Genomic DNA, 16,144 nt, shown 5'->3' with positions numbered 1-16,144 from the left:
CTCACTGCTTGGTTTGAAAACTCGAAGAATGACCCACAGAGCAGCTAATTTAAGGAAAAACCCAAATCCCAGAGGTCTGAGCCAAATGAATTATAGAGAAATAGAAACTAGGACTTTAATTACACTGTTTATATAGTTGCGTGACCTCTGGAATTTCTTGCAACTGGAGTCAACAAATCCCCGTATTTAACTAACTTAACTGATAATTTTCTGCTACTTTTGACTGGAGACTCTCAAGATCATAAAAAGGTTTATTCCACTGTGCCAGCCCACCCTGTTTGGATCTGGTTTGAGGTAAGTGGAGAAGGACAAACCGAACAACTAATTTTTTTTCAATTGAGTGAGGTGTAAAATTAATAAACATCTTTAATTTTTTTCAGACTATTGACTCTTTGTCTCACCAAACCTCATATTTGATGTGTCTATCTCTAAAACATTTAACAGCCTTGATAGCTGCATTTAACAGAGATCTGGTAGTTACATTTAAGAGAGAAATGAAGTGCTTTTTCTTTTTTGTTGTTGAAGTAACACATTTACAATATTGTTAATTTTTATACTTTTGGTGTACAAAATTACTCTATCTCCACCATCACCAAAGCCCAAACTATAAAACAAAAAGGCTAGTCCTGGCTCATCTGCTCTTTAAGTCATTTCTATAATTTTAAATTATTTTTGTATATATATATACAAAATTATATATATATATACATATATATATATATATCTGGAGCAATAGCACAGAGGTAGGGTGTTTTCCTTGTATGTGGCCGACCCAACGGGTCTGGGTTCAATTTCTCCGCTCCTCTTGAAGAGCCTGGCAAGCTACTGAGAGTAACTTGCCTGCATGGCAAAGCCTGGCAAGCTACCCGTGACATATTCGATATGCCAAACACAGCAACAAGTCCTTCGACGGAGACATTACTGGGCCCGCTCAAGCAAATCGATGAACAACGGGAGGACAGTGCTACAGTGCATATATGTTTATGTATGTATATATATATATATATATATATATATATATATATATGTAAAAGCTTTTTGGGTCACATCTGGCTATGCACAGGGGTCACTCCTGCTTTGCACTCAGGAATTACTCCTGGCAGTGCTCAGGGGAGACCATATGTATGGAATGCTGGGAATCAAACCTAGGTTGGCCACGTGCAAGGCAAATGCCCTACCCGCTGTACTATCACTCCAGCCCATGCCCAGGTATTCTTAACTGCCAAGTGCAGTTTCCTTGCCTTCCTTTTCCTAGATCCAAGTGTACATTAATTTCAATAACCCTCAGTTCCCACCCATATTCTATTTATTTCTGAGTAAACTACGGTCTCCTTCAGCCACAAAAGGAAGAAGTCTAATATCCATCCATTTGACAACTTTCAGAGTTTGCTCTGTGCCAAGCTTTGTACTGGGTGCAGAAATAAAAATTGATTTCCTCAAGGACTAACAGCTTCTTGGACTTGGAGACCACACATAGAAGTGCTTAAGGGCTACTCCTAGCTCTGTGCTTGGCGGTCATTCCTGGTAGGTGCTTGGGGGACAATAGAGCTCAGGGAAAACATATGAAACATCAGGGATGAACAAGGTGGATGATTTCTACAAAATCCCTGCATGTTCTCTTTAGCCCCCAAAGACCAATCCTTTCTTTGGTTACTAGGTCAACACATACATTATTAGCCTTTCTTTTGTGTATTCCCACTTCTTTATAAACTCAAACAACAACCATCAAACTTAAAAATGTGCCTATTAAGGAAGCAGGCTGGGGAGTGGGAGGGAACCTGGGGACACCAGTGATTGAACTGAAATACCATTCTTCCCTGACAAATTTTCAAGTGAACATCTTATCCTCACAGTCCAGTCCCTTATTCTTAATATGGGAGACTATTAGTAATGGAGTATAATTCTTTTTAAAAAAATTTGTTTTACTTATATAAATAAATTTATATAGATTTTAAATTATAATACACAATGTTATAGGATTATGCTTATATTTTTTATGTAAGAGTACTGCTATTTATTCAGCCACTGATTAGGCTGATTGAATTGTGCATGAACTCCATTTTTTTGAAAAAAAATTTTATTGAATCACCGTGAGATAGTTATAAGCTTTTATGTTTGGGTTACAATCATACAGTGATCAAACACACATCCCTCCACCAGTGCACATTCCCCACCACCAATATCCCCGGTATACCCCCCCTTTCCCACCCTCCCCCTGCCTCCATGGCAGACAATATTCCCCATAATCTCTCTCCTTTTGGGCATTATGGTTTGCAATACAGACCCTGAGAAGTTATCATGTTTTGTCCTTTATCTACTTTCTGCACAAATCTCCCATCCCGACCGATTCCTCCAGCCATCTTTTTCTTAGTGATCCCTTCTCTATTCCAGCTGCCTTGTCCCTTTTGCTCATGAGGCAGACTTGCAGCTATGGAGCAATCTATCTGTCCCCTGTATCTACTGTCCTTAGATGTCAGGCTCATGTTATGTTGTTTTATACTCCACAAATGAGTGCAGTCCTTCTATGTCTGCCCCTCTCTTTCTGAATCATTTCACTGTAATGGAGTATAAGTCTTAACTTGATGGAAACCTTCTGTTTATAAAATCATCTGCTAAGATCTATCAGTTAAAACTTATTCCATGTCCAAGGAATTGGTGGTATGCATAGGGCTTTTTTTTTTCTTGGTCCTTCAGATTTTTTGGTTACTGCTGGGGTCTTGTGTTGTGTTTGTCTTGTTTTGTATAGATTTCCTTTTCATCAAATGAAAAGGAAATACTATTATTTGGCAACGTTGTATTCATGTTATGTTTTCATAAACTGTTTTAATCTAACTTTTGGGTTTTTTGACGCTTTCTATGATTCCTATTTATCTGAAGGATGCACATATTTACTTGCATCAGGTATGCAGTCAAACAGACCCTGGATATGAATTTTGTGAGTTATTTTCATGATTGATTGCCTCATAGTTCTTTAGTATTGTTAACGATTTCCAATTAACATTTAAAAAAATTTTTTGGTTGAATCACTGTGAGAAAGACTCTTTCAAAGTTATTCATTATTAAGTTTCAGTCAAGGGCTGGAGCGATAGCACAGCGGGTAGGGCGTTCGCCTTACAAGCGGCCAACATGGCCGACCCGAGTTCGATTCCTTCGCCCCTCTCGGAGAACCCGGCAAGCTACCGAGAGTATTCGATATGCCAGACACAGTAACAACAATGTCTCCAATGGAGACGTTACTGGGCCCGCTCGAGCAAATCGACGATCAACGGGAGGGCCTTTACCATCTTTACCAAGTTTCAGTCATACAGTGTTCCAATACCCATCCTCCAGCATCGTAGATTTCCCAGCACCAGTGTCCCCAGTTTCCCCACCACCCCACTACCCCCACAACCCCCAGCCTGCCTTTATGTCAGGCAGTATTCTGCTCTCTCTTCCTTTCTCTTTCTCTCCCTTTGGGCAATGTGGTTTTCAATACAGATACTGAAAGGTTGTTGTGTTACCCTCTTACCTGCTTTTTAAATTCTTTTATTTATTTTTATTTATTTTTTTATTAGTGAAACACCATGACGTACAGTTATAGACTTACAATTTATTTTTATTTTTTTTATTTTTATTAGTGAAACACCATGAGGTACATTTGTAGATTTACAATTTTTTGTGCTTGGGTTTCAATTATACAATGATCAAATACCCATCCCTCCACCAGTGCCCATTTTCCACCACCATGGATAATATCCCTCCCACCCCCATCCCCCATCCCACCCTGCCTCTGTGGTAGGGCATTCCCTTTTGTTCTCTCTCTCTCCTTTTGGGTCCTGTGGTTTGTAAGAGAGGCATTGAGTGGCAATCATGTTTGGACTATAGTCTACTTTCAGCATGCTTCTCCCACCCTGGAAGGATACTCCCAACACCCTTTATTTGGTGCTCTCTTCTCTATCTGAGCTTCCTTTTCCCCTAGCATGTGTGGCTGGCCTCCAAGTCATGGAGCAAAATTCCTGGTACTAATCTCAACTATTCCTGGGTGTTTGTCTCCCATTTTGTTGCTTTATGTTCCCCAGATGAATGCAATCTTTCTGTGTCTATCCCGCTCTTTCTGACTCATTTCATTTAACATGATACTTTCCATGTAGTACCACTTGTATGTGAATTTCATGACTTCATCTTTTCTAACAGCTACATAGTACTCCATTGTGTAAATGTACCAAAGTTTCTTTAACCAGTCATCTGTTCTCGGGCACTCAGGTTTTTTCCAGATTCTGGCTATTGTAAAGAGTGCTGCAATGAACAAACAATTGCAGATGTCACTTCGACTATACTTTTTTGCCTCTGGGATATATTCCCAGGAGTTGTATTGCTGGGTCAAATGGGAGATCAAATTCTAATTTTTTGAGAATAGTTCATACTGTTTTCCAAAAGGGTTGGACCAGTCAGCATTCCCACCAGCAGCAAAGGAGGGTCCCTTTCTTGCCACATCCGCGCCAGCATCGGTTTGTTCTTTTGGATGTGGGCCAGTCTCTGTGGTGTGAAATGACATCTCATTGTTGTTTTGATCTACATCTCCCTGATGATTAGTGATGTAGAGCATTTTCTCATGTTCCTTTTAACCATTCAGATTTCTTCTTTGAGAAAGTTTCTGTTCATTTCCTTGCCCCATTTTTTGATGGGGTTGGGTGTTTTCTTCTTGTGGAGTTCAACCAGTACCTTGTATATCCTTGATATCAACCCCTTGTCAGATGTGTATTTGGCGAATATCCTTTCCCATTCTGTAGACTGTCTTTGTATTTTGGTCACTGTTTCTTCTGAGGTGCAGAAGCTTCTTAGTTTAAGATAGTCCCATTTGTCTATCTCTGTTTTCACTTGCTTCGCCAGTGGCGTGACATCTTTGAAGATACCATTAGCTTCAATATCATGGAGGGCTTTGCAAACTTTGTCCCCAATGAACTTTATGGATTCCAATCTGATGTTGAGGTCATAAATCCATTTTGATCGTACTTTTGTGCCTGGCGTTAGGCAGAGATCTGAGCCAACTTTCTTGCATGTAGCCGTCCAGTTTTGCCAGCACAATTTATTAAAGAGGCTTTCCCTGCTCCATTTCACTTTTCTTTCCCCCTTATTGAAGATCAGATGATCATATGCTTGGGAGGAGATGTCAGTATATTCAACTCTGTTCCATTGGTCTGCAGCTCTGCCTTTGTTCCAGGACCATGCTGTTTTAATTATTACTGCTTTGTAGCAGAGCTTGAAGTTGGGGAGGTTGATTCCTCCCATTTTCTTTTTCCCAAGAGACTCTTTAGCTATTCATGGGGGCTTATTGTTCCATATAAATTTCATGAATGTTTGCTCCATTTCTTTGAAGAATGTCATGGGTATCCTTTTAGGGATTGTATTGAATTTGTTCAGTGCTTTGGGAGTATTGCCATTTTGACAATGTTAATTCTCCCCATCCATGAGCAGGAGATAATTTTTCATTTCCTCATGTCCTCTTTTATTTCCTGAAGTAGTGTTTTGTAGTTTTCTTTGTACAGGTTCTTTACTTCCTTAATTAAGCTGATTCCCAGGTACTTGATTTTCTGGGGCATAATTGTGAATGGGATTGTTTTCTTCATGTAACTTTCTTCTCTTTCACTATTTGACACCACAAGAAAACTACAGGCCGATATCCCTGATGAACACAGATGCGAAGATTCTCAACAAAATACTAGCAAATAGAATTCAACAACTCATCAAAAAGAACATACACCATGACCAAGTGAGATTCATCCCGGGGATACAAGGATGGTTCAAGATTTGGAAATCAATAAACATAATCCATCATGTGAATAAAAGAAAAGATAAAAATCATATGATCATAACAATAGATGCAGAGAAAGCATTTGACAAGATCCAGCACCCATTTAAGATGAAAACCCTCACCAAAATGGGGATAGAGGGGACTTTCCTCAATATAGTTAAATCCATCTGCCAAAAACCTACAGCAAACATCATCCTCAATGGGTAAAAACTGAGAGCATTCCCCCTAAGATCAGGGACGAGACAAGGAAGCCCACTCTCTCCACTACTTTTCAATATAGTACTGGAAGTACTTTCAATAGCGATTAGGCAAGAAAAAGATATTAAGGGCATCCAGGTAGGGAAGGAAGAAATCAAGCTCTCACTATTCGCAGATGATATGATACTATACTTAGAGAAACCTAAAACCTCTACCAAGAAACTCCTAGAAACAATAGACTTGTATATTACAGTGCAGGCTATAAAATCAATACCCAAAAATCCATGGCTTTCCTATACTTTTTTAAATTTTTTAAAATTTTATAAGTTAGTTCACAATATTTGATTACATTTAAAATTCAAACATCTATCCCACCACCATTACACCTTCTATGACCAAATTCGGGATGTTTCCATCCCAAGCCTCAATACCTATCCCAAAACACAACCGAAAGAATGTATTTTCTGTTGTCTGTTATAAAGAACTGCTGAACATGCTTACAAAAGGTGTTCATATAGAAAACAGTGTGAGATTGTTCTATTTTGGCGGGACCATTAAGACATTCTACAAGATATCACTAACATGTTGTTAGTGTTGTTGTTTTTGGGTGATGTGAGCTTTGGTATATATATGTGAAAATATGTAAATATGCATATATATATCCCACTATGATTTGTTGCCTACTGTCTGAACCCCATCAATTATGGTGTGGTAATTATAAAGAATGGGTAGGGAGTGTCTTATATGTCGGAAAGCTGCAAAAGCATCCACATGGTACAGGGATGTCTTCACTCATATGTGAGGCTCTGCCCAAGCTTGTGGAGAGCAGCCTGGAGCATGGCGGCAGTTGGGTTGTAGAGGGCTACTCCCAGGGTTGGGTCCCTTGGGGCGGGGAGGGCTCTCACCCACCCCCTCTCTGGAGTGCCCTGAGTGAAAACAGCCTGGCGTGGAGTTCGGTGACCAGTTTTCTTTACCTACTTTTAACACTCAGTTCTTGTCCAGCTTGATAATTTCCAACTATTTTGTCATATTTTGCTTAATAGATTTTCCACTTTAAAGTATGACTCTGTTCTGTTCCCTGAGTATGGAATTTAATTCAAGGTATTGTTGTCCTTCCACCCCATGTTGTTTTAGTCTCTATGCTCTGTTTTCTATGTTGTAATAATAAAGGGAAATCATAATGTGCATAAAATTCAAAGCTGTTTCTCACTGTGGGTGTCAATAAAGCTACAAATTTCATGTACATGGGTCACACTTTAAAAGTTATTATAGAATTGGCTATCTGAAAAGGAAGTCTCCATTCTATCATATCCTCTTAGGTGACAGTACTGGTTCCAAAATTAGGCTAAGTAAGTAAAGTAAAGTAAGTAAAGGCCCTCCCGTTGATCATCGATTTGCTTGAGCGGGCCCAGTAACATCTCCATTGGAGACTTTGTTGTTACTTGTCTGGCATATCGAATATGTCACGGGGAACTTACCAGGCTCTGCCGTGCGGGCGAGGTACTCTCGGTAGCTTGCCGGGCTCTCCAAGAGGGGCAGAGGAATCGAACTCAGGTTGGCCATGTTGGCTGCATGCAAGGCAAACGCCCTACCCACTGTGCTTTCGCTCCAGCTCCAAAATTAGGCTAATTGAAAACTATTAATGTTCATTGACTCTGTCCTCAATTTATAAAAAATGTAAAACTTATTTGTATGATGGATAATCTGTGGAGAAACTGTTGATTGACTCACTACTGAATGAGAAAAGTTTTGAATTATTTACTGGTGCTTATGAAACAAAACTCTCAATTTCAACTTTTTAAAAAAATTTTTATTAGTGAAACCCCATGAGGTACAGTTGTGGACATTACAAGCTTTTGTGCTTGGGTTTCATTATACAATGATCGAGTACCCATCCCTCCACCAGTGCCCATTCTCCACCATCCACCACCACTGATCCCAGTATTCCTTCCATGCCCCCATCCTCCATCCCACCCTACCTCTGTGTCAGGGCATTCCCTTTTGTTCCCCCCTCTCTCTCCTTTCGGGTGCTGTGGTTTGCAAAAGAGGCATTGTGTGGCAATTATGTTCGGTCTATAGTCTACTTTCAGCATGCATCTCCCATCCTGGGAGGTCCTCCCAACACCCTTTATTGGAAAAGATTGAATTGGAAGGAAAGAAAAGAAGAAAATAAAATGTAAAGAAGCCTCTCACTTAGACTTGGAAATTGTTTTTGTTTTTTTGTTTTGTTTTGGGGCCACATCCAGGTTTATTCTTGGCTTTGCACTCAGGGGCTCACTCCCAATGGGTTCGGTGAACCACTCGGGATTCTGGGGATCGAACCCAGGTCAGCCACATGCAAAGCAAATGCCCTACCTGCTCTATATACTCTGGCTCCTCAACTCAGAGAAATTAAGATGAAAAGTACATACACCAGACTTAGAATTGTACATTAATAAATTTTTTAGCCTTGCTTTTATAAATTTCTAATCTTTTCATGCCAATAATTTTATTTTATTTTTTTTTGAATGTAACAAAGTTGAAATACTTTATTTTTTTTTCATCTACGGAATCTTTTATTTTTTATTTATTTTTTTATTTTTTTAATAGTGAGGCACCATGAGGTACAGTTGTAGACTTACACATTTTTGTGCTTGGGTTTCGATTATACAATGATCAAACACCCATCCCTCCACCAGTGCGCATTTCCACCACCTCGGATCCCAGCATCCCCTCCCACCCCCCAGCCCCTATCCCACCCTGCCTCTGTGGCAGGGCATTTCCCTCTCTCTCCTTTTGAGTGCCATGGTCTGCAAAAGAGGCATTGAGTGGCAATCATGCTTGGTCAACAGTCTACCCTCAGCATGCTCTCCCATCGTGGGCGGATCCTCCCAACACCCTTTATTTGGTTTTCCCTTCTCTTTCTGAGCTCCCCCTTCCCCTAACATGTGTGGTTGTCCTCCGGGTCATTGAGTAAAATTCCTGGTACTAATCTCTGCCATACTTGGGTGTTAGTTTCCTATTTTGTTACTTTATGTTCCCCAGATGAATGCAATCTTTCTATGTCTATCCCTTTCTTTCTGAGTCATTTCGCTTAACATGATACTTTCCATGTAGTACCACTTGTATGTAAACTTCATGACTTCGTCTTTTCTAACAGCTACATAGTACTCCATTGTGTAAATGTGCCAGAGTTTCTTCAACCAGTCATCTGTTCTCGGGCACTCAGGTTTTTTCCAGATTCTGGCTATTGTAAAGAGTCATGCCAATAATTTTAAAGACTTTAAATTTTCAGTGACTTTTAGGTGATTTTTTTTTTTTAGCTTTTAAAATTTGTCTTTTGAGGTCCAATTCAAAACCAGAGAATTAAAGTGTGAAAACAGATTCAGGTCACTGAATAGCAGGAAGTGAAATAAGATATATGAATGTATCTGCTTTCTTGACTTCCTCATTTTTTGTTTTATTCTTCTCAAAAGAAAATTAAAAAATTGAATGAAGTTTTTCTTTCTTGCTTTAAGCAGAAATGGACCATCAACATAAAAAGACTTGCACAGTAAAAACCAAAATGACAGCATTCATATGGGTTAGGGACAGGAAGATATAGAGAAAGAAACCCTGTTGTTGTAGGGGAGGTAGTCTTAATAGAGGAAAAATTTATATTTCAAGTAACAAAAGAACAGAAAACACCTTCCTTTAATCTTTTGGTATTATAACACTGTGATTTACCAAATTGTTCACATTGCAGTTGTTTCAGGAATTAAATGTTCCAATACCAATCTGACCACCAGTGTGTTATTTCCTCCACCAATGTCCCCAATTTCTCACCTACCACCAGGCTGCTCACTTAGCAAACACAAGATAATTTACCTCATATTGTTTATTACAACACAAAGGCAAACAAAATTATCAAAATTAGATCAATAAAAGTCAATTTGTGACTTTTATTGTGACATCTCATAATGATTTTACTATCTTATCAGCTGTGAGAAAGTTGCTGCTGGTCCCCCTCACCTCCAATCTTCTTGGGTCACATCCAGCAGTGCTCAGGGCTTACTCTTGGCTCTGTGCTTGGGGATCACACTACAGGTGGTGTGTGTGAACCCCGTCAGCAGTGAGCGAGGCAAAAGCATTACCCACTACAGTATCACTCTGGCCCCTCACCTTCAATTTAAAATGGCTCTGACTTTTGTGATGAATGGGATGGGAGGGTAGAAGAAAGTGGTCAAGAGGACCTTGCAAAGCGTTTGTGGCCGTCCAAGGTGAGCACTCCCCTGTGATTATTCCCAGGTGGAGGGATTGCTTGTCTCAATGTGCTAGGCCCCTCTGCAAAAGTCACAGTAAACAGGGCCATCAAAAACTTCATTTTATTATTTTTCCTCAGCCCTCACTTTGACTGTGCTTTAAAATGTTGGGAATTAGAAATAAATATTTATTTTATTTACTTATTTAAATATTTACTTAAAATATTCATTTCTATTTATTTAAAAAAGCTGATTGTGGCAAAATGGCAGTGCCTGGAGAAAATATTTACTTAAAATATTTACTTAAAATATTCATTTCTATTTATATAAAAAAGCTGATTGTGGCAAAACGGCAGTGCCTGGAGAAAATGAGCAAGTGTTTGCACAGGGCAGAAGTTAGTCGTAGTGGAGCTTAGAGGCAGCTGTATTCTGACTCTTCCTCTGCAGTCCCATTTGAAAAGACACACCTATAGTTGGTTGATAAACACTTGATGCTTGAGTAGTACCACTGAGGATTAAATTTTAAGTTTTATTAATTTCAATTAATTAAATTTAAGTAGCCTACGGAACTAGTGGCTACCATATTGATGGCACTATTACAAGTCTACATTCGTCCTTACTCTGTTCTAATATTCCTGACACCATAAATTAGCATAGATGGCCCTGCAACCAGATAAGTTGTGACCCCTCCATCTCTGCTTGGTTTAAGCTACAATTACTACAAAAATTTATGTTTGATATGTGGTTTTCTTTTTAAATATAAACTGCATAGATATTGGCCATGGGAAGATAACACTGGTAGAGGGAAGATTATTTTGTATTTCTATATGGGTGTTCTTGTATTAAGTTTTTTAATGAAATTAATATAAACATTGCATTAATTCCAGGGATATGGTATAATAACTTGATATTTGTATTGTATACTTGTATTCTGTATTTATATTTTTATTCTGTACAGTAATCAGCACAAAAAAGTCTAAAATCTCAATTACCAAACAAAGTTGCATTATTTTTTTTCTTGTGATAAAACTTAATAAATTAATTTGGTTTGGGGGCATATCAAGACTTCCTCCCAATTCTGCGCTCAGGGATCACTCCTGGTGGTGCTTAGGAGACCCTATGTGGTGTCAGGGGGTCAACTTGGATTAACCACATGCCTTGACCCTGTGCTCTCTCTCACACCAGTGAACTTTTAATTTTCATCATAAACTTATTTTCAAACAAGAAAATTGGGAGAGGGCTATAATAACTCTGTGTGAGGTGTGACCCAAGCGTAATCATGTGCTGCTGGTTTGCAGCTGAATGCAAGGCAAGTGCCTACCTGACCACGGATCAAATGCTCAACATGTGGTGAGGAGCTGAGGTGGGGTCTCAAGCCCTGGGAAAGTCGCCTGGTCGAGTGACTCTACTTTTTCTTAGAAATGGAAAGGGAGAGTGTCGTGGTAAAATTGGACACCCCCACTTTTGTGTTCTGAAAGCGGTAGCCTCAGTATCAGTTAAGGCTGTTACATTGATGTCCTAGATTTATGATATATATGATAACCCTTCAGTAATAGTATTGAAAATCACCATATCTTAAAGGAAAAAAACAGAGAGATAAGAGAGAGAGAGGGAGAGGGAAGAGAGAGATAAGAGAAAGGGGAGAGAGAGGAGAAAATGAGAGAAGGAGAGTGAAAATGAGAGATAATGAGAGAGAGAGAGAGAGAGAGAGAGAGAGAGAGAGAGAGAGAGAGAGAGAATGAGACATAGAGGGCAGGCTATGTGGGGGCCAGGAGGAAACTGGGGACTTTGGTGGCAGGAAATGTACACTGGTGAAGGGATGGGTGTTGGAACATTGTATGACTGAAACTGAATATGAGCAACTTTGAAACTGTATCTCGTGGTGATTCAATAAAAAGAAAAAAGGAGTATGTTTCACTTAGGATTTGGTAGCAAAATAGATATGATATAAGGTTGCTTTTAATGTTATCGACCTCTTGGTTATGGGCCCAGCATGCTTCCGCTGTGAGAGTATCTCGCCCGCAGGGCAGAGCCTGGCAAGCTACCCGTGACGGACTTGATATGCCAAACACAGTAACAACAAGTCTCATGATGGAGACGTTACTGGGCCCGCTCGAGCAAATCGATGAACAATGGGAGAACCATGACTACCATGACTTTAATGTTATATAAAATATATCCCCATTTACTAGGAAGACTAATAATTTAGTTTAAAATGTTGATTTACAGGGACCAGAGTGATAATACAGCGGGTGGGTACTGCCTTGCATCAGCAGATCTGATTTTTTATCCCTGGCACCCCATATGATCCCCTGAGCACAGCCAAAAGTGATCTCTGAGCCCAAGGTAAGGCGTAATCCCGGAGTATCGCTGAGTATGGCCCACCCTACCCCCATTTAAAAAAAAGTTGATTACAGTCATTTGCTTTTATTGCCTTAAAATCTTAGAGAGTAATATGACCCCTGGTTGAGAAACACAGATTTAAGTGAAATTTGAGTATCATAGAGATTGTAAAAACTACGAGAGTCTTCAGAAGAATAAAGTTCTGATGCTGGTGTCTTAATGTTTGCTCAAACTCTGTGGTTGAGAGTCTAATCGAAGGGAGAAATTGTTGCAGAGGAGCAATATGCACGAAATATACTCAATTATGCTGCCCCCTCCCCCCAAGAATTAGTGTCTAACTAATGCAGTTTCAGCTTCTCTTTCATTGGCCCAGTTTTATAGATTTATGACTAAATCTTGGAAGAGATGCATGCCAAGTCACTAAAAGTCCTGGGCACACTGAATTCCTGGCTGAGAACTCTCAGGCACCCTTGAGATAGAAGCAGACTGAGTTCCTGCCCTGCAGGAACTTATAAAATGCTATCTGGTGTATGAATTACTTAATAAAGAAAGTTTGATATTGAAAATGAATTTAATTGTATGTGTGTTCTTTTAAAAAACTTAATAAATAAGAAATACTTGGGGTGAGGTGGGTCTTATAGCACTAGGGATTGAACTCAGGGTTTCACACATGCTAAACAAGTAGTTTATTGATGAGATACATCCCCAGTTCTGTGTTTGGTTCTTAAAAACACCCTATTTCAGATAGTTTAACTTAGCTATGACTTCTAAGGTCAGATCTTTCTCCTCAAGATTTATTATATTTTGCTTTAAAAGCTTTTTTTATAATCACAATGCTCTCATTCAATGAAATTTTATAAAGCTAAAATACAACAGAAGTTAAGTAGCATCCCTGAATTTAGACATGTGATGCTAATGGACTCAGGGTCCAATCTAGATCTCTTTCATTTCAGAGACCACCAGATTCTCAATAGACCTCAGTGCTTGCAAGAGATGCAAAACTTTAAAGATATGGTTCATTCCCTGTAGGAATTTACAACCTGAACGCATGGTAAGAGCAATCGTTAGGTTGGTTTATTTGAACATTTTGACAAAGGTTAGTGACTGATGGTGTTAACTGTAGGGTTGATAGTGCAGGTTCTGGTTTGGTGGAGGCATTTCCCACTGTGTTGGCTTTTCTGCTGCAGCTTGGACAAGTGGTTTCTAGACTGTAGTGCATATTGGAATCCTCTGTGAAAAACACCTATCTCAGAACCTTATCTGTGACCTATCAAGTTAGAATCAGCTGCGGGAAATTCCAAAAGTTTTACTTATTTATCTATTTGCTTGTTCATTTAGGGAATCCCTCAAGTGGTGCCTAAGAGGCACAGGACCCCTCTTAGTCATTCTCAGCCAACCAGGGTTAGCTACATGTTAGGCACATGCCTTAACTTTTGGACTATCTCATTGACCCCAAGAATGTTTATTTACTAAAGATCCCAACTATATCTTTAACACACACTTTCCTCAATAAGAATGTATGGTACTTAGTCTCTAAGAATTCACTTGTGTGACTGGAAAAATAATTGTTCCTCTTCTTATCTGGGTTCTAGGCTGCGGCATGCCTGTAAGAATCAAAAGTTGAGAGGAGAGAACCAGGACAATAAAATAACTCACCAACATGGCCTAATCCATCTCCTTAAGTTACATATTGAGTTACTGACAAAGAATATTTGAGCCAGAAAGGATATAGCAAGTTATGGGAAGTTACCCACCAAAAGTGCTGTAAACAAAGAATAGAGTCTTTATAAGAGATACCTTGCAATCTTCTCAGTTGGTAAGGCATTAAAAGATTTGATCATCCTCCTCTTCTGATCTTTCCAGGGAAGCTTCTTTGCAAATAGAGATTTTCTTTTATCCATGAAAATGTCTTTTTGGAGTGAAATCTGTCTCAAAGTTGCTAAGAACTAAATGCCAAACAGAACCCAGCAAATTTCTTTTGAGGGAAAAAACTGCTAATAATACAAAAGAAGTTACTTGTCATTTCTTAGGAAGACAGCACACAGAATGCTTCATCAGAAATCTTTCCTTCTATTTATGGAAGAGATAATCAGAGTATGCATCACAGAACCAAACCATAATCATATTTATTATGATTGTGCTCACCTGAGCACCCAGCAGGTTGCCACATTATCTGACTAAAAGGGGGCTTTCCCATTCTTTTCCTCTACTAGTTGGGTCTTGTGACCAGGCAGTAGGGTTTTTCAGAACACAAGCTTGCCATCTTCCAACCTGTCAGCTAGTTGTTAAAGCTCTTTCTCTAATCCATTTTCTTATCTCTCAGTTCATTGAAACCATAAAATTGGAAACCTTTGCAATTAGAATAGCTCAATCTCCACTTTGCTTTTAGAGCTCCTCCTTTATTGGCTTCCTCTTTCAGTCTCCGCCCTCCCCTCTCCCCGATAAATTCTACCTCCCTCCTTGTCATTTTCCCAATAAATCAATATACCAGAGATACCGTGGGGTGTACAAATTTTGCTCCCCACACCACCAAAACGGCGGCTGTCTAAAACAGCCAGTGGCTCAGCTGAGACAACGAAAGAGCTGAAGAAAAAGAGCCCAGAACTCGGAGGGTCAGAAGAGTCAAGGGAAACAGGTTCGAAATCTGAGCTCTCTGATGAAATATTAGATGTCATGAGGAAATACTTGTATTAAAAGACAAACCGCCTGGTTCTGGGCTCTGCCCAAAGCTAGTGCAAGTGGCAGCATTAGCTCAGAGCCCTGCCATCCCTGTCACAGGGTACTTGAACAGAAGGAGCCGTTGACAGTTTGTTTCTGCAGGGACAACATCAATGTCGAAAGTAGGTGTGGTGTTTTTAATAAGGTAAATCAGGGTGCCGAGTGCAAAGTCCGGGACTGCTGAAGTCCATCTTGTTCCAGGCCGTGTCTGTGCATTCAGGTGAGTGCTTGGGGATTCAGAGCTGTCTGAATCAAAAAGCTGCCTGCTCAAAAAGAAAGCTTTGCTTTCTAATTTTAGCACATGAAGCAGGGCAGGGAGAAAAACTGCTTTCGTTTTTCTTCCTGTAGTTGCGTCTCAGCGGGTAGCAAAGCTCTCCCAGGGACCAGTCAGGAGGAGTTGGTCCCAGGAGATTGATTGCTTAGAAACGCAGATTTGTGACCTACGTATGCACCAAACGAAGATTTAGATTTAGAGACTAGGTTAGAATACGTTAGGGCTACATTAGGGCTGGAGCAATAGCACCAATAGGTAGGGCGTTTGCCTTGCAAGAGGCCAACCCGGGTTCGATTCCTCCGCTCCTCTCAGAGAGCTTGGCAAGCTGCTGTGAGTATCCTTCCCACACGGCAAAGCCTGGCAAGCTCCCCGTGGCATAATTGATATGCCAAAAACAGTAACAACAAGTCTCACAATAGAGACCTTACTAGGAGACGTTACTGGGCCAGTTCCAGCAAATCACGAAAAACCGGAGGACTGTGCTACAGTGCTACATATAGAATAAAATGCAGATGTGGCTATGTAAGCCAGGACCCCGAAAATGTGAATTTTATGGAGAAAGTATGAGAAAGTGTTTTTCTTTGGGAGGAGAGAGAGGAC

The 16,144-nt window shown here is 39.9% G+C and overlaps 1 protein-coding gene across 5 annotated transcripts in view; it reads left to right on the top strand.

Moving 5' to 3' along the window:
* The first annotated feature begins 270 nt into the window (after positions 1-270).
* Positions 271-16,144, top strand: part of BAAT (bile acid-CoA:amino acid N-acyltransferase) — a 36,553-nt gene continuing 20,679 nt past the window's right edge. For 3 of the 5 annotated variants that reach the window (XM_056117243.1, XM_056117242.1, XM_056117240.1), the window contains exon 1: positions 15,194-15,490. The gene's annotated coding sequence lies outside the window, so the exon portion shown is untranslated. The other 2 variants (XM_056117246.1, XM_056117244.1) reach the window with 2 other exon arrangements.

Source organism: Sorex fumeus, unplaced genomic scaffold, assembly GCF_029834395.1.
Source record: "Sorex fumeus unplaced genomic scaffold, SorFum_2.1 ptg000034l, whole genome shotgun sequence".
NCBI lineage: Eukaryota > Metazoa > Chordata > Mammalia > Eulipotyphla > Soricidae > Sorex > Sorex fumeus.
This window is presented reverse-complemented; position numbering and strand designations above follow the sequence as displayed.